Source organism: Lynx rufus, unplaced genomic scaffold (assembly GCF_022079265.1).
Source record: "Lynx rufus isolate CCGP_SWC_20201006 ecotype Redwood Valley unplaced genomic scaffold, mLynRuf1.p SCAF_22, whole genome shotgun sequence".
In the NCBI taxonomy this organism is placed as follows: domain Eukaryota; kingdom Metazoa; phylum Chordata; class Mammalia; order Carnivora; family Felidae; genus Lynx; species Lynx rufus.
Window position 1 is genome coordinate 13,029,922 of NW_025814837.1, and position 18,717 is coordinate 13,048,638.

The following is an 18,717-nucleotide window of genomic DNA, read 5'->3' on the forward strand; positions in this document are numbered from 1 at the left end:
GTTCTCAGTTTTAAGTTTCTTATGGTTTGCCTCCCTCCCTCTCTAACTTTTTCCCCTCCCCCTCCTCCATGGTCTTCTGTCGGGATAGAAGGAACATACTTAAACATTATAAGAGCCATTTATGAAAATCCCACAGCTAATATCATCTTCAATGGGGAAAAACTGAGAGCTTTCCCCCTGATATAAGGAACATGACAGGGATGTCCACTCTCTCATTCTTTCTTGAATCTCATCTAATCAGGCTGTCTCCAGAATTCCACAGATCACTTTAATGGAGGCTGCCAACACTTTCATATTAATAAATACAATAGTTAATGAGACATATTTTGAGACATCGAGAGGATTACTTTTACATGAAATTCAATGTGAATAGTGTCCTCAGAATGCTTACAAAACAGTGACCCTGGTATAATTTTCTAAGGCTTATTTAAAAAAAATTTTTTTAAGTTTATTTACTTATTTTGAGAGAGACAGAGACAGTACAAGTGTGTGTGCGGGGGGGGGGGCGGGGTGGCAGAGATAAAGGAGAGAGAGAGAATTCCAAGCAGGCTCTGTGCTACCAGCGCAGAGCTTGACATGGGGTTCAAACTCACAAAACCATGAGAGCGTGACCTGAGCAGAAACCAAGAGTTGGATGCTTAACCAACTGAGCCAGCCAGGTGCCCCCTAGGACTTAATTTTTAAAGTCAATATTAATCCATTAAGTTGCATCAATGTTGTTGCACATGTCTAGGTGTATTTATTTCACTGTTGAATAATATTTGGTTGTCTGAATATACTTCGTTATTCATTCTTTTTTTTCCTTCATTTTCTCTTGTTTTTTTGTATTAAAGATGTCTCTAACTTTTTAGTAAAATATTCTTGTACATGACTTCTGGTATATATATGCAATGTTTTCTCTTGAGTCATTTGGTATGGGGATGTTCATCTTTACAAGATAATGGCAAAATATTTTCCAAAATTATTATTTATAGCAATTTATAAGAAGTATTTTTTAATCCACATCTTCAACATGTTGCAGCATCAGACTAATATTTTTTTTGCAAATTGAATGGGTATGAAATAATATTTATTTATAATCTTGATTTGCATTTCTCTGATCATAAAAGAGGTAGAACATCGCTCCACATGTTTACTGGCCAAATGCAATTTACCTTCTGCGAAATGCATGTTCACATATTTTGCCCACTTTCCTAGTAAGCTTGATATTTCCATTAACTTAAAGATTTTATTTATATTCCTGACATAAGGTTTTGTCAATCATGTAAGTCATAAATATATTATCTCAGCTTGTAAATTATATTTTTAATTTCTTTATGTGTTATGATAAATTATCTAAAATGTAGAAATCAGGCAAAAATATGGGCAGCATAACCTTCCAATATCATTCAGGGGCAAAGACCACTCAATAGCTATGTAGGAGAATATATACTTAGCTAAACCCACTATGTATGATTATTTGAAGGTTTGGTATTGACAAGTTTCATGTTAACCTGCATATGTTGGTCTTGGACAGAAAAGATAATTTCAACTCACTGAAACAGATAACTCCAAAAACTATAGGACAAATCAAGATTGTTCTATTTATGCTAGGCATTAGCCAGCTTTGTATCTCATTCTGCAAATTTATCTTAATATGTCTTTATTAAATTACATATTGGATTAGATTTAACCATAGAAGCTGAACCAGTAAAATACATATATTATATATATATATATATATATATATATATATAAACATATATACAGTTATATATATAAACATATATACAATTACATATATACAGTTTTATATATATATATACATATATATATACCTATACATACACACACACACACACACACACATACATACATACAAACACACACAGTTTTTTTATATACAGTTATATATATTGGGGTGCCTGGGTGGTTCAGTTGGTTAAGCATCTGATTCTTGATTTTGACTTAGGTCATGATCTCTCAGTTTGTAAGATTTAGCCTTGCATTGGGCTCTGCCCTGACAGCACAGAGCCTGCTTGGGATTCTTCCCCACCCCCTCTCTCTGCCCCTCCTGTGCACACTCTCTCTTTCTCTCTCTCTCAAATTAAATAAATAAATAAGTAAACGTTATATACAGTTACATATACAGTTATGTAGAGTTTACATACATACATATATCATATATATGCATAAACACACATATTTACACATACCCATATACACAAACATGTATCTATGTTTTCGAAATACCCTTTCAATTGACTTTGACGTTATAATGCTTCTGTCATTATTTAATAAGTTAAACAGAATGTTTAAATGTGCTTATTTACATGAAATCTATGATTTTAAAAATTGCACTCATGATTTCTGGAACTTCTACTAAGCTAAGTAGTTTGACCAGATGCAGCTCAGCAAACTCTCTTGCCAAAGAAGTGCACATATGCCAAGACCAGGTAGGTGTTTTCTTGCCTTGCATGGTGAACTCCAAGCTGCAAAGGAATTTTAGCTTTATCTTTTTATTTTTTTTTTATTTTATTGTAAGTGTTATTTTGGGGGTGCCTGGGTGGCTCAGTCAGTTAAGCATCAGACTTTGGCTCAGGTCATGATCTCACAGTTTGTGGGTTCAAGCCCCAAGTCGGGCTCTGTGCTGACAGCTCAGAGCCTGGAGCCTGCTTCAGATGCTGTGTCTCCCTCCCTCTCTGCCCTTCCCCCACTCACACTCTGTGTCTTTCTCTCTCTCAAAAATAAATAAACATTTAAAAAGTTTTTAATGTTACTTTGTGTTTTATTTGCTTTTGGCGCAAACAATAATAATTGAGGATTTGGTTTTCTCCTTAAGTATTTTGTAGAATACACTAATGATGGCATCTGGACCTGGAATTTACTTTTTAAGTAAGTTTTCAATTATAAATTCAGTTTTAATAGATGGTTATTCATGTAACCTATTTCTTCTAGAGAGAGAATTCTTACCTGTGTAATGAGATTTGTTCATTTTATAAAAGTTTTCAATTTACTGGCATAAAGTTGTCAATTATATGCCCTTTATTATCTTTCAATTTTTTTTAAATTCACCAATTCTTTTGTTTACAAAAGCCAAAGCATATTTTATGTAGTACTCTCTGGAAAGCTAAGGTAATAAATTTTGCTACTATTTATGCATTGAAAAGACCACTAAGCATAGTTAGAAGGAAGACCTCCCTAATTCAATTAAAAAAGATTTACTTCTTTGAAAGAAATACTATTTTTTAATATCAGTTACATATGAATGAATTGCAGTATTTAATTCTTCACATATAGTCAATAGTTTTTAAATTTGTATGAGAAATTAAATGCTGAGCCTATTCTCAGCCACATCCCTCTCCATTCCCTCATTAGCATCTGTCCCAATATCAGTGAAGACATCTTGCCACTCTGAAGAGAAAGCTAGTGTTTAAAATTATTCATGTTTCATTAAAACATAGCCCCTACTCACTACCCAGCTGTTTCTTTGGTGCCCAACTAATTAGTCAATGATTGATTCTTCCAACAGGACTTTCAAAAGAATTGTCAAGGGTAAGACGGCTCTTAGTACAGCCCATACCGGTCACCCTGATTTCTCTGACATCCTATGGACACAGGTGAAAAAACTCCTGCAGAAACTCACTTCCTCGGATTGCCATGTGTCCCCATGTTCCCACAAATCCACTTAAGACAATTTCTGTATACCAAATAAACATAGGGAAGAAGGGGGAGCTATTAAATGGACTGCCTGGCTAGGCTGATAAAGCTTCCTATTCCACATTGCACTCCAAGTTTGAATAAATGTTGAGAAAGCCCCTCTGGTGCTTCCCTTATCTATTCTTCGATGTTCATCTTTTATGTAGACCAGAGTTTCTGACCTGTATAATCTTCCTTCTCTCTGATGAACTTTTAACATTGTTCACAATGTAAGTCTAGTGGCAATAAGTTTCCTTGAATTTTGTTTTCTGAGGAAAGTCTTTATTTCTCTTTCACTTTTGAAGGATAATGTAACAGGATACAGAATTCTATATTGGTGGGTTTTTTTTCTCTCAACACTGAATATTTCCTTCCATTAGTTTCCAGTGAAAGCTTCCAATAATTCTTCCTCACTCCATATGTGCATGAGACACCTGATATCAAGTGGTGCAGGAGTTTAGCTTTCCTTTGCCTCTGGGCTGTCCCCAAAACTTGTTCTAGAAAGTAGAACGCAATGAGAATGATGTCTGGAGTGATGTCTGGCCTTAAGCCTAGGCCTTAAGGAAACAGGGAACTTTTGGGGCACCTGGGTGGCTCAATTGGTTAAGCGTCCGACTTTGGCTTGGGTTATGACCTCATGGCCTGTGAGTTCAAGCCCGTGTCAGACTCTGTGCTGACAGCTCAGAGCCTGGGGTCTGCTTCCGATTCTGTGTCTCCCTCTCTCTCTGCCCCTCTCCTGCTCATGCTCTGTCTGTCAAAAATAAAAATACATATTTAAAAAAATTTAAAAAAAAAGGAAACAGGGAGCTTTCATTTTCTGCTTTTTGGAACCAAATCAGTAACTGCAAGAAACTACAGTTATGGGTGTGGGGGAGGGGAGAATAAAAGGAGAAGGAGAACCAAAGTGTTCCTATGGATAGATTCCAGAGAATACCCAGCACCAACTGCAAATCATGTGAAAAGTCATCTTTGACCTACCTCAGTAGATTCCCCGCATGACTTGGAGCAGAAAAATCATCTGAGCTCAAACCACACAATCAGAAGAAACAAGAAAATGCTTGCTATTTTAAGCCATCTGAGTGGTTAGAATTGCTATGTAACAGTAGAAAACTAAAATATAGGCTAATTTAATATATGACTTTAAATTTTCTTATCATCAGGATGGCTTCAAATAGAAATTCTAAAAATTCTGCTTCCCCTCCCCCACACAAAAAATTAAGTTAAACCTAAAAAGCTGTCTTGAGATAATTTTTTAAAGAGGATCCATGGGAAATTCTTTGTGAATAGGCTAATATTTGTTATAGTTTTCTGTGCATTGCCAGGACTGTAGGATATAACATGAAAGAAAAAAACAGAGAAAAAGTCCATGAGGTAAGATTAAAACTCTTGGCTACAGTGAAAGAAGTTTTATTGCCTGGGAAAGTACATAAAATATTTACATGGGTATAGTAACAAAATATATTTAGGGTTTGGTTTCTTTTCTAGTACGATCATAATTCTTATCAGTAAGATGAATCAAAGTTATATACCAAAATTCACAAGTATTTAATCTATGTTAGTCACAGAAAAATAAGAGAAAAGTCTAAAAAAATAGAATGGCCTGAGGTTTGGGGAAAATATACAAATAAATTCTTATTCAAAACTTTAGTTACTTATTGTATTTACAAGTGTAACTGTATTAGAAGAACATGAGCAAGAAGAAGTCATGCAGTATGGAGCACAGAACATTTTGGAAAACAGGAAATTATAAAACAGAGCAATATTAATAATTAGAACTTAAAACATCAGTCTAATTCTGATATTTTGTGGATGAAAATATAAAATTAAATGACTTTGAAAAATTGATTTTTGACAGATTCAATATTAAATTGAGAAGCCCAGGGGTACCTGGGTAGCTCAGTCAGTTTAAGCATATGACTTTTGATCTCAGCTCAGGTCATGATGTCAAAGTTTGTGAGTTCAAGTCCCACAGCAGACTCTGCACTAAGGGCGTGGGATCTCTCTCTCTCTCTCTCTGCCCCTCACCTGCTTGTGTTCTCTCTCTCAAAAATAAATAAATAAATAAATAAATAAATAAATAAATAAATAAATAAGCAAGCTTAAAAAAAAGAATTCTTATAAATTGAGAAGCCCATAAAAAGGGAACAGGGTCAAACATGCCATAGCACCATCTCCTTTAGACTTTCTGTAGACATTGCATTATTCGAACAATTCTGTCAATCTCACATGAAAGTCATTTCCAACATTGACTGGCAGCATGTGGACATGAAACACCTCAGTCTAAAGCCTTTTGACTCATAGTTCTGATGGAGAGGTAAGTGAAGGTACCAAAGCAGTAAATTATCATTGAGCGAAAGGGGATATGACTCTAAACAAGAAAAGCATATTCATAGAGAGCATAGTGAAGTGTTTTATGACATAAATGAGATATGTTGGAAAAAACAAACAGCATGCCCATCCATTTGGACAGGATTACATTTAGAGAAAAATTTCAGAGCTTGTGAGAAATATTGGCAGCGCTGTACAAAGAGCCTTCAAACCACTATTCAGCTTCTGTTTAGTTCTGCTAGTCAAAAAATTTTAAATTCACATGCTCTTTGACCTACATATTGGATTTCAAAGAGTTTATATATAGGAATACACAAACAAACACTTTTCAGGGTGTCTGTATTAGGATGTTTATTGCAACACTCTTTGTAGTGACATAAAAATGAAAGAACAAAACATTCATCAGTAAGGGGCTTTAAAATAAATGATGATATACAATAGAATGGGATAATATGGTATTATGAGGAAGAGCTATATGTACAGATATGGACTCTAAGAATCATTCTAAGGGGGCGGGGGCGCCTGGGTGGCGCAGTCGGTTAAGCGTCCGACTTCAGCCAGGTCACGATCTCGCGGTCCGTGAGTTCGAGCCCCGCGTCAGGCTCTGGGCTGATGGCTCAGAGCCTGGAGCCTGTTTCCGATTCTGTGTCTCCCTCTCTCTCTGCCCCTCCCCCATTCATGCTCTGTCTCTCTCTGTCCCAAAAATAAATAAACGTTGAAAAAAAAATTAAAAAAAAAAGAATCATTCTAAGGGGGAAAGTAAAATGGAGAAATATAGATATAGTGTAATCATTTTGGGGGAAAATGTAAACAAACATATGAATATCTGTATCTGTAGATATATATAGATAGGTATACACATTTATTTTACAATAAAAGATGACTAAAAGATTCCTAACGGTAGTTGCCACTGGAGAGGAGGTCTAAGGAGGATAGAGAAGAGAGGTGGAGTAGAGAAGCTGTCACTTCTAAGCAGCCAAAATAACTCAGATGGGAGAGCATTCGACTGGAGAAGATACCACTTTTAATTTTGTGCTTCTGTATATTGGTTCAATATTTTGAACTACTAGCTTGTATTATTTTTTTATCAATAAAAATTACCTGGTGCAAAAATAGGGGACCACATGTCTTCTTTGAAATTATCTATGTTAAAAATATTTTGTTAAATATACAAATAATAATTATGGAAGTTCAAACACAGGCACAATTAGCATGAAGTAACCAGACAAAGAAAACAAAACAGACAAAACTAGACAAAATTTCACTTTAAAGCAGGTAAACATAGGTAGTAATACTATCAGCAAAATGAAAGGAATGAAGAGTACAGCGCTCAGGGCTGCAGGTATTCTTGAGGATGAAGTTAGAATTCTCAGTCAAGTAAGTGCATTCGAGAGGCTTCTGTCACATTGATAATGGCTTGTTTCTTAACATGGTCTGTGGGTATACAGTTGTTCAATTTATTATTCTTGTTTAAATATTGCCTTTAGATTTTATGTATTCTCATATATATTACATGTGTCATATGTATATACATATGTATATATGTATGTGTATATGACACATGTATATACATATGACACATGTAATATTATATATTATATTATATAACATATAACACATGTATTATATGTGTGTGTGTGTATATATATATATATATATATATATTATAGTTTGCTTGTTTGTTTTAGCACAGCGCTGTTTCAAAAATCGTTGGTTGATTAGTTTTCATGACCAGTCATTCTGAGTACGTGTTGTCTTCTTGACATTACCTGAAATATCTCACTTCTAACCCATGTCGTCATATGAGGTAGGAACTATTAAAATCCTATCATATAAATGAAGAAACAGAGGCTAAAGAGTAGAAGCAATTTGCTCAAGGTCATTCAGTAAGTTGTTTGTATTTAATTAAAAGTTGTTCTGACTTCACTGTCCAATGTTCTAAACATAAGAGAGACTGCCCATTAAAGATACAAATGCACAAAGTGCTTCCAATTTGCTATTTCTAACTCATTGTTTGATGTTTTATGGATCCTACATCTGGATAATTCTATCATGTGTCATGAAAAATTATATGTAATTTCATCAATCACAAGTTGGCAGTTAACCATGATAACATTATGTAAATAGCAAACATTTAGCAATCAAGGTACTAAATAAAATGTAAGAACCTAAAATAGAATTAAGAAAGTGCATTTTGACTCTTAAGGTAATGCTTTGGGTCATAGAAACCTAAGATTATAATTTCATCTTTCACTGAAGTATTTAAAATAATATTATTTAAAATTAAATAATTGTATATAATTTTAATTTTATATTTTAATAATTAAAATATTATTTAAAAGTGATCTTATTGGGACATACACATGAAGTTATTTATTTCACTATTTGTAGGATTTCACACAGCAGACTTTCGTTTTCCCTCAGACAGTGTATTCTCTTCTTTTCTCATCCACCTTCTGAATGGGCCTTTCTTCAACACCCTTTTGATGAAAATTCCTATTCTTTTAGTTCAAGCTGTCAGTTTCCTCATTGCCAGAGATATCTTACAAATCATAGTGGAAGTCAGATTTACTCATTTGTACAATACTGTACAGCCCAGTTTTGCAACTAGGAAGCTACTCACCAGCTGTGTGACTTTGGGTGTTCACCTCTTAGTACAACTCATGTGTTTATTTGGGTTCTCCCCAAATCCTGCTGCCCACACGGCTCTCTGCAGCATCCAGGGCCCAGCCACAGGTCCAGGTCATTGCTTTGTACCCTCAGGCATAGGATTAGGACATCTGATGCAAAATACTAATTCATCTTCTGGGAGATACACTTCTAGATATGAGTCTTGAGAACATTTATGGACTGCCTATATTTTAAAAGTGTCTGTGTTGGTTTTTTTTCTTCCATGTTAAAGCAAGTTACACATCTGCTTTGTAAAATTCTAAGTGAATTGTGAGACATTCTAGGTTAAACAGTTAAGAGAAGAGCCAGACTAGGACTGTGACCCAGAGACCCTACCTGTACGCACAGATTACTGCGTGGCCAAAATAGTTGTTTTGTCTACCTTAGCAAGCAATCCAGAGATCCCTCATGATTGCTTCAACCTTAGTGATTGGAATTGATTGTGAAAGCAGCTGAAGTTTTTCAGTTACTCTGCCTCCAACTTGGGTGACGACTTATTACTGCAGCTATAAATGCTCTAGGTCCAGAAAGTTCACAAATAATCAACTGTTTCTCCGGTAGCAAATACTTATGATGGCCAGATAATAAGAACATGGGTGTCTGAGCACCCATGTTGTACAGAACAACAGAGGAGACACTATTGTGCAAAAAAAAGAGAGACGGGAGAGAAAAAATATAGAAAAGACATAGTCCCTATCCTTCAGAATCATACAATGTCAGCCCATTGACAATTGACTGTATCAGGATATTTTGTCAAATAGCCTAGCAACTATTTTTCTATCTTTTTTTATAATTTATTTTGAGAGAGAAGAGAGAGCATGCATGGAAGGGACCAAGAGAATCCCAAGCAGACTCCCCATTGCCAGGGCGGAGCCCTACCTGGGGCTCAAACTCACAAAACATGCGATCATGACCTGAGCCAAAACCAAGAGTCTGATGCTTAACTGACTCAGCACCCGGGTGCCTATCTACCTTTTTTATATTATACCCCATGATTTAAAATAATGCAAACGTACTTTTTGTTTTTGGGTAGTTTTGTAGTCAACTTTTAAAAGACCTGCTTTCACAAACTTTAGGAAAATAAACTTAAAGAGCTAAATAAAATAATAGACTTAGTTCAGCTTCAATTAAAATTACTGATTAATTCTCTGAGAAAACAGGCTATATAACAGCTACATAGCAAAGATCAGGTGAGGAGCAATGTTAAATCTTACTAGTTTACTGAAATTTATGTGGTAGCCATTAGGAGCTAACAAAATTTGTAAAATAATAATTCATGGGTGGACTGAAACACCAGATCCAGCAGATTGAATTTGGCTAAGGCCAAATTGAAAGCAAGTGGAGGGTTTGCATACATCACTCAAATATTCTTAATTTACCAACTGTATGATTCTATTTCTGTTGAGGTATATTAACCCTATTTTAATTTCAATTACAGCTTTGTTAAAAATAAAAGCAGGAGGAAAGGTTTAAAAGGGGCAAGAAGAAGGGAATATTCAAATTCAGCTTGCTCCCATTGGGTCTTTAGAATAAGGGTGGGATAAATTAAAAGAAAGTCACTTGCGATAATCTATTTATTTATTTATATTATCCATGCCATGTGTCAATTCTCCAACACAAGAGATAAGAAGATAAGAAGTGTTTCCACCTCCATCCCTGGCCCCTCATACCTCTTTTTGTTTGTTTGTTTTTTCCTACTGAGACAGGAGATTAATCCTGACAAGGTGAGGTGACACTACTGCCCAGGGACTGTCCTTTTATTTCCCTTTAACTAAGTCTGTCTCTGAGATGTTAGGGCCCAAAAGATACTGAGGATTCTATATAGTATTACTGTGTCATTGATTTTCTGCCTGCTAGATTTGTCAATTACCTGGTGAAGGATGTTGAAGCCTCCAACTATGATAGTGGATTCATCGACTTCTTGCAGTTCTATCAGTTTTTGCCTCATATATTTTGAAACTTGTTGTTAGGGGCATACATGTTAAGGATTGTTATGTCTCCTTGGAAAATTAAGCCCTTTATTATTACGTAATGCCCTCTTTATCCCTGATAAGTTTCCTTAATCTGATGTTTGCTTTGTCTGAAAAAAAGCTACAGTAGCTTTCTTTTTTATTAGTGCTAGCATAGTATGACTTTTTCCATTAAAAGTGAGTTTCCTATAGAAAATGTGTACTTGGATCTTGTTTTTCTACCCACTTTTTATTGGTAATTTAGGCCTTTAACATCTAAATTGATTATTTATAAAATTAATATCTGCCATGAATGCAATTGCTTTGTATTTATTACACTTATTCTTTTTTCTTTTTTAAAAAACTTTATCTTCTTTTGCTTTCCTCTCTGATTTTAACTGAGAGTTTTGTATGTTCCATTTTTTTCTCCTGTCTTAGCATATCAATTATACTTTGTTTTTTGTTTAGTGGTTGTCTTGGAGTTTGCAATATACATTTACAACTAATATAAGTGCTTTGAAATACCACTTCATGGGTAAGTACATGAACCTTATACAAGTATTCCTAATTCCCCCCTTCCAACCCTTGTTAACAGTGCTGTCATTCATTTCACGTATCCATACGATATTATCACCCACTACATGTCACTATTACTTCTTTGAATAGTAATCTGTTAGATTAGATAAAAATAAGAAAACCAAAGGTTTTATTTTACCTTCATTTATTTCTTCTGTGATACTCTTCCTTTCTTTATGTGGATCTTAGTCTCTGATCATATCATTTTATTTCTCTCAGAAGAACTTATTTTAATTTTTTTTAATGTTTATTTTTGAAAGGGAGAGAGTGCACATGTGTGCAGGGTAAGGGCACAGAGTGACAGAAACAGACATCTGCGCTGTCAGTGCAAAGTCAGAAGTGGGGATCCATCCTAGAAACCATGAGATCATGACCTGAGCTGAAGTCCAACGCTCAACCAAATGAGCCACCTAGGTGCCCCAAGAACTTATTTCAACATTTCTTGCAAAGCAGGTCCATTGGCAACAAATTCTCTTAGTTTTTGTTGCCTGTGAAAGTCTATTTCTTCTTCCCTTAAAAGAAAAAAATTCACTAAAAACAAAATTCTAATTTAGTGAGTTTCTTCTGTCAATGCTTTAAATATTTTATTCCAGTCTCTTCTGCTTTCTTGTTTCATGTAATTCTTATTCATGTTCCTCTTTAGGTAAGATGTTCTCTTCTTTGAAGAATTTCTCTCTAAATATGGTATGCTTAAACTTGGATTTTTGTTATTTACCATGTTTGTATTCTCTGAACTTCCTGAATTTGTGGTTTGGTTTCTGTGATCAATTTTGGAAAACTCAGAGCAATTATTATTCAAAATATATCTCCTGGTCCTTTCTTTCTTGCTTCTTCTTCTGATATTCCCATTACATAGATGTTACACCATTTGTAATTTATGCCGCATATTGTTATTTTTATTTATTTATTTTTTGTCACTTGTTTTTCTTTTTGCATTTCAGTTTTGGGATTTTCTATTGACATATGTTTGAGCTTATTGATTCTTTCCGGCGAAGATATGCTTTCATGTTTGTATTTATATTTTTGGTTGCCAGCTTTTCCTTTTGGTTCTTTATTATGTGCTTTCACCCATCTGCTTACATTGCCCATCAATTCCTACACACTGTCTACTTTTTCCATTATGGCTCTTAGCACACTAATTGTAATTGTTTTAAATTCCTGGTCTGGTAGTTCTAAAATATCTGTCATGTCTGAGTCTGGTTCTTATGCTTTGTCTCGCCAGGATTTTTTTTTTAACCTTTTAGCACGCCCTGTAATATTTTGTTGCAAAGTGGACATAATGTATTGAGTAATAGGAACTGAAGTAGCTAAGTTGTTAGTATGGGTTTCATGTTTATCTGTCTAGGAGACAGGCTGTGTTCGCCTTTTACTGTAGCTGTGTATGTAGCTTCAGTTTTACTAATGTCCGTGTTTTTATCTCCCCTGTTGGCTTTGGGTTTTCATTTGGATTTCTCATTCTTAAGCAGAATTTAAGCCTTTCAGTTCATTGTTGCAATTCATTATTGTGATACAGGAGACCTGTTGCTGTGGCATTAAGTTGTAGGGAAAGATTAGATCTCAGTATCTGAGTGGGTGTGTGCCTCCAAGACATGACCTTCACAAGTGCTTCTCAGCTTTGCACCTCCCCTCCCTTGTCTGATCCAAGAAGGCTTACAAGGGTTAGAGTTGGGTAATTTTCCTTTTTTCAAGCCATATTAGGCTCTGGTGAAGTTCTTTGCCTCACTGTATTTATTTATGTATGTATTTGTTGTGGGCAATGCTCTGGGCTTATTTCAGAATGGTTACCTTTCCCTCCTTCTGGCCCAGCATAAGGAGATTTTTCTCTAATCTTTACCTGAGAATCTAGTGGTACTCCTGGAGGTAATGCCTGGGGAAGTGCTGGTGTCCCCTTAGCCTAGGTATCTGGGTGATTATAACTCTCAAGTTATCATCTTCAGCCTCCAGGAATTCATTAGAGTTACTGTTTGAGTAACTTCCAGTTACTGGCCCCAACAACATCTGCTTCCAGCAAACTTATCTGTATTCCCTGCACCCACCTATTTCTCCAGTTTCGGGGAAGGCTCTTTGTTCTGTGACCTCAATTCTCTTGTGAACCTAAGAATAGTCATTGGTTTTCAGTTTTTTCAGTTTTGTTCTTGTTGTCAGGATAGGAGTGATGGCTTCCCTGCTCTTTACGTGTTTGAGTGGAAACTGGCAGTCATCTAATTGTGTCTTAAAGTATCTTCTACGAAGCTAGATGCCATGTACTTTTGTTTTATCCCAATGATTTACCATAGGTTGAGAACTTGAGACCAATTTAACAAAGGGAGAATAATTTCTGCCTATTCCATCCATCATATTAGCTGAAAATTAAATGAATAAATCCCTGTGTGAGATAAAGATTTGGTTATGCATGTATACACAATCAGCTTAGGACAACTTTTTGTTCCAGAAAACAAAAAAGATACCGAAGATTACTGGGGTCAGTTCAAAAGTATGAGAGGCAACAGAGGGGGCTTACACTGGCCTAAACTGAGAAACTTAGAACACAGAAGAAAATTATTGAAGTTGATTAAAACATACAAATATCTTTTAAGAGCCCTGAGTTCATCATTAAAAAAAGAAAGAAGGATGAAAGAAATTGAGAAAGACAAAAGAAAGACAGAACTTAGACAAAAAAAAAGAAGAGAAAGAAAAAAAGAAGAAAGGGAGGAAGGAAATAAGGGAGGAAAGAAAGGAAGAGACGAGAACAGTAGAGAAAGGAAAAGTTGGGAACAACTCCATTGGAGATTACTCCAATGAGTAATCAGCTCACCATGCCTCATGAATGAGGCATCAGCTCATTACTCTGAAAATTTATAACAAAATGTTTAGATATAAGCATCAGTTTTGCCTTTTTCAGGATTAATAATATTTCAGGATAACAAATTAGCTTTAGTATATAAAGAAAATTTCTTCTATGTAGAATATGTCAAATGATAAGCATACATAATGGATTAAAAAAGTATCACTTTGCAATTTCTAATGAAATCGTTGCTTAAAGAATTCAAGCAATGGTCAGTCAATGGATGGTAAACCACTGGGGAAAAGTTGATGCAAAATGAGAGCATAAGCCGCCATAAGCACATAACCTCATGGAACAATACTTTTGATGATTTTAAGTATAAAGATAAAATTGCTCCCACCTTGAGTATAAATTCTAGGGTGCTAGGATCTGATACTTCTGAGGTAATTAATTGTGCCAGTCATATACAGCAAAGGCTTTATGTCACCTCACTATTCTGGTGCCATAGAGCCCTTGAAGAATGACTTCATCATACTCCAACATACATTCACTTAATCTCCACAGTCAATGAACTTTTAAATATCTATTTCAGCCAATGCTCTTAGGTTGCAGGATATATAGATATGAATTGAGTTGGTAGGATTTTTGGTATATGAATACAATGGTAGCTTGAAATCCTTAAGATATTTTCAGAGTATTTCTATGATTATGTTTAACAATATAGTTCTCATATAAACATTAAGTGAACAGATCTTTCATTGTTTTGCCAGGTTACCACTATTCTGCTACTATAATAGTCCTTTTTCTAATCAAGAGGCCAATATAAGTTGGAGCCTGCTGACAGAGATATTCCAAGCTTGCAGAGAGGAAATTGCTTTACCTAAAATTTTATAATTTAATTTGCTGACAGGACTCAGTAAGATTTGGTGCAAAAGAAAAAAAAAAAAAACAACACCAAAATGGTGTCCTGTTTATCTTCCTCTGAACAACCTGCTCTTAAAATATTAATTTACCAAACATTTATTGAGTACTCGTAACCTTTTTGTTGATGGCAATGATGAATAAAATATACATGTAAATGGCACGCCACTGACATATACCCATTTCAGAGAAATATTGCTACACTGCTCAAATAAATGAACAGCTCCATCTCAGTGAAAGTGTGTCAGTGTTATCGTAACATAGTTTTATTTTGCAATTTAAATAGTTAGGTTATTCTTAATAATTAATTCTCTATTTCTATTACAGACCTCTACTCCCTATATAGCAACCTTTATCAGTATAACATCAAAACCTGTTAATCCTGATTTTCTTTCTCTGGTGAATTCCAGAGAGCTCTATTCAAGACTGAAAACAAGCTACTCCATGTCATTCCTGGTGGATCTTACTGTTAAAATTGTTGTCATTTTATTCATTCTATGGAAGCATGAATCTCCTTTTAATGTAGATACAGCAAACTTTTTGAAAATTCTGTTATTTAAGTGGATAGCACAATTCATCAGGGTTAGTTAAATGTAAATAGCTTTGAAGTAGCCTAACTAGACAGTTATTATAAAAAAATATAAACTAATGTGGAAGAATAGAATATCCCCCCAAAATGCCATAATATTTTACTTTTCAACTTGCAGTGTGTATATCTAATTGATTAAGTGGCTCATGAGAACTGTTAATAGACAATGAAATAATTAGCAAAGGCTGCAGAAATTTCACAGTCACACATTTATACAATATTAGCATGTAATGGCTTAATGGCACCCTATGAGCTGAGTATCAAATACCTATTTTTAAAGGTGTAATCACAGTTTTATAAAATAGATTCTAATGATACTAATCAATTTTGTGCATGCCGTTTGGAACTATTTTAGGGAACTATTAAAACACACATATACCTACAACTTAGGGAAAGGAAGTGTGGTAACATGAAAGACCTAGAAAATCTCAAAAGAGACAAGCAATTATGAGATAAGGCTAAAATTCTGGGCATTGCTCCATTTGCAACTTCTACAATACATAACTTTGAATTGGCCTTATAATGTGAAGTAGGAAATATTTCTGTTCAATTACCTTCTTTCTGAAATATTCTGTGGCTTCATATATATTATATATATGTCATATATATATATGATAAATGCATATCTGGATAAATTTAGGATATATATTTATAGAGAGAGTATATATAATATATGTATTTATTCTAAATAATATATATACCATAAATAATATAATATATATTATATATATATATATATATCCTACACTGTTACTACATTGGTTTTTTTATGATATAATTGACATATTATGTTAGTTTCTGGTGTACAACATAATATATATACCATAAATAATATAATATATATTATATATATATATATATATATCCTACACTGTTACTACATTGTTTTTTTTACGATATAATTGACATATTATGTTAGTTTCTGGTGTACAACATAATGATTCTACACATGTACACACTGCAAAATGATCACAATAATCCTACTTATTTTTAAAAGAGAGAGGAAATGTGAGCAGGGAAGGGGAGAGGGAGAGAGAATCCTAAGCAGGCTCTGCACTGTCAACACGGAGCCAAACATGGGGCTCGAACCCATGAACTGTGAGATCATGACCTCAGCCAAGATCAAGAGCTGATTGCCAAACAAACTGAGCCACCCAGGTGCCCCTGTGTGGCTTTATACTTAAAACTACATGCCATCAATCATACAGCTTACTAAATTTACTTGAGACACAAATGGAAGTGTCTTACTGACAGATACAGATTTATCAAATCTTCTTGCTTCCATTTATGGAGGAATCCAGGAAATGAAAATTTGAGTTTAAATAATGTTTATATAATTTGAACAATGAATAGGGCCACTCTATTTGACCTTGGACATGAATCAAGTATAGTCCAAGGATTTTTAACCATGAAATTGGCATAAGGAACCCATGCAATTCAACAAACTTAACCATTACTTGAGCACTTTTACTGGAAAATGCCCCTGATAAGATAGTACAATAAATTTTCTCTCAGTTTGGTTTTCATAAGCTTAAAATAATTCAGTTGTTCTATAAGTAATATAGCAAAATCACTCAATAATAATCAGGTTTTAGAATCAGCAAACACAGTTTCTGATAATCATTGGATGATCACATTGAGCAATAATAAACCTCTTTGACGGTTTCTTCATCAGGAAACTGGGATAAATAATATAATCTAATTTATGTGGCTATCATGAGGATTATTTATGTATTTATAATGCATGTAAAGTTCATAGCATGGTGACTGGCACATAGTAAGTCCACAATTATTATTACCTATTATGTGATTTTGATACAGTTATGTTTAAATGCTTACTAAGGAGGAGATTAAATAAAGTACAAGTAATATTGAAGCAAAATTCACTATGGAGTTCATTTTATTTATTTATTTTTAAGTTTATTTGTTTAGTTTGAGAGAGGAGAGAGGGTGAGTGTGCAGAGGGGAGGGGCAGAGAGAGAGGGAGAGAAAGAATCCCAAGTAAACTCCAGTGTGGAGCCTGGCATGGGGCTCAAACTCACGAACCATGAGATCATGATGTGAGACGAAATCAAGAGTCCAATGCCTAACTGACTGACCCATGCAGGTGCCCACAACGGAATCTATTTTAACAAGTGTTATCCACCTTATATGAGGATGATTCAAGTGAGAAACTTCACAATTGAATCTTCACCCACTTAATTTCTTATGCCCACATGTGGGCTCTTTATTTCATGCTGTGGTGGTACCAGTCAGACTGAGTTCATGTCCAGGTTCCAAGAGGAGAATACATTGTAACTGTGTGTAACTGACACACAGCCCCTTGTCCACACTCATAGTACCCTTTTATCTTTACTCACAGTGAAAATGCAGGCCTTCTCTGGAGGAATCTACTCATTGTTCCTGGCCAGAACCCTGTTGGACTAAACATGCTGAGGGAGCCTGCTTGGAGGAGAGAGATTAATTCCTGCTGGTTAGGTTAGGGAACGTTGCCTAGAGTAGTGAGCACATGGCACACCTGAACAAGGGTACGAAGTCAAGAAAAGTTAATGGGCAGGGAGAGAAAAATTCTTGTCGGAAAATGATTGTGAGTAGGAAAAAGGGCAGTTCTGTGCGCAGAGTGCGGAAAGAACTTTAGTGTAGCTGACAACTAGAAATGATGGCAGAGTGGAGTAATAAAGGCTAGAAAAGTAAGTTTGAGGAAATTTGAGGCACATAGTAAGAAGCTCAATCTGTATTTGATCAAAAATGCACTACATTGGAAGACTATCCATATACACATATTACTTCTCAACTTGGGGGATGAAGCCTCCATTTGCCTGTTAAGACTAAACAGAGTTTTGTTTAATCAAAGACCTTTACAAACTAATAGCCAATTATTTGTGAGATTTGAATGCAATTTGTGAATTGTCTTGTGCTAAAAAATTTTACACATATTGTTTCCTTGATTCTTTACAATAACCCCATGAAATAGATACTGATTTTATTCTATCGACAGCCAAATACACTGATATTTAGGGAAGTAATATAACTTGCCCCAAATTACCAGCTAATTGTGGCAAAATCATAACTAGAACACTAGTTTATCAGAGGCCAGAGCCCATTTATACATTGCATTTACTAGGTAGAGATTTTGCATTGGTGATTTGCTTATAAGTAGATAAAATAGTTTGATTTTAGAATTAATATCACTAAACTCTTATATAAAAACCATGAGCCTGATAATTATTTTTTATTTTTTG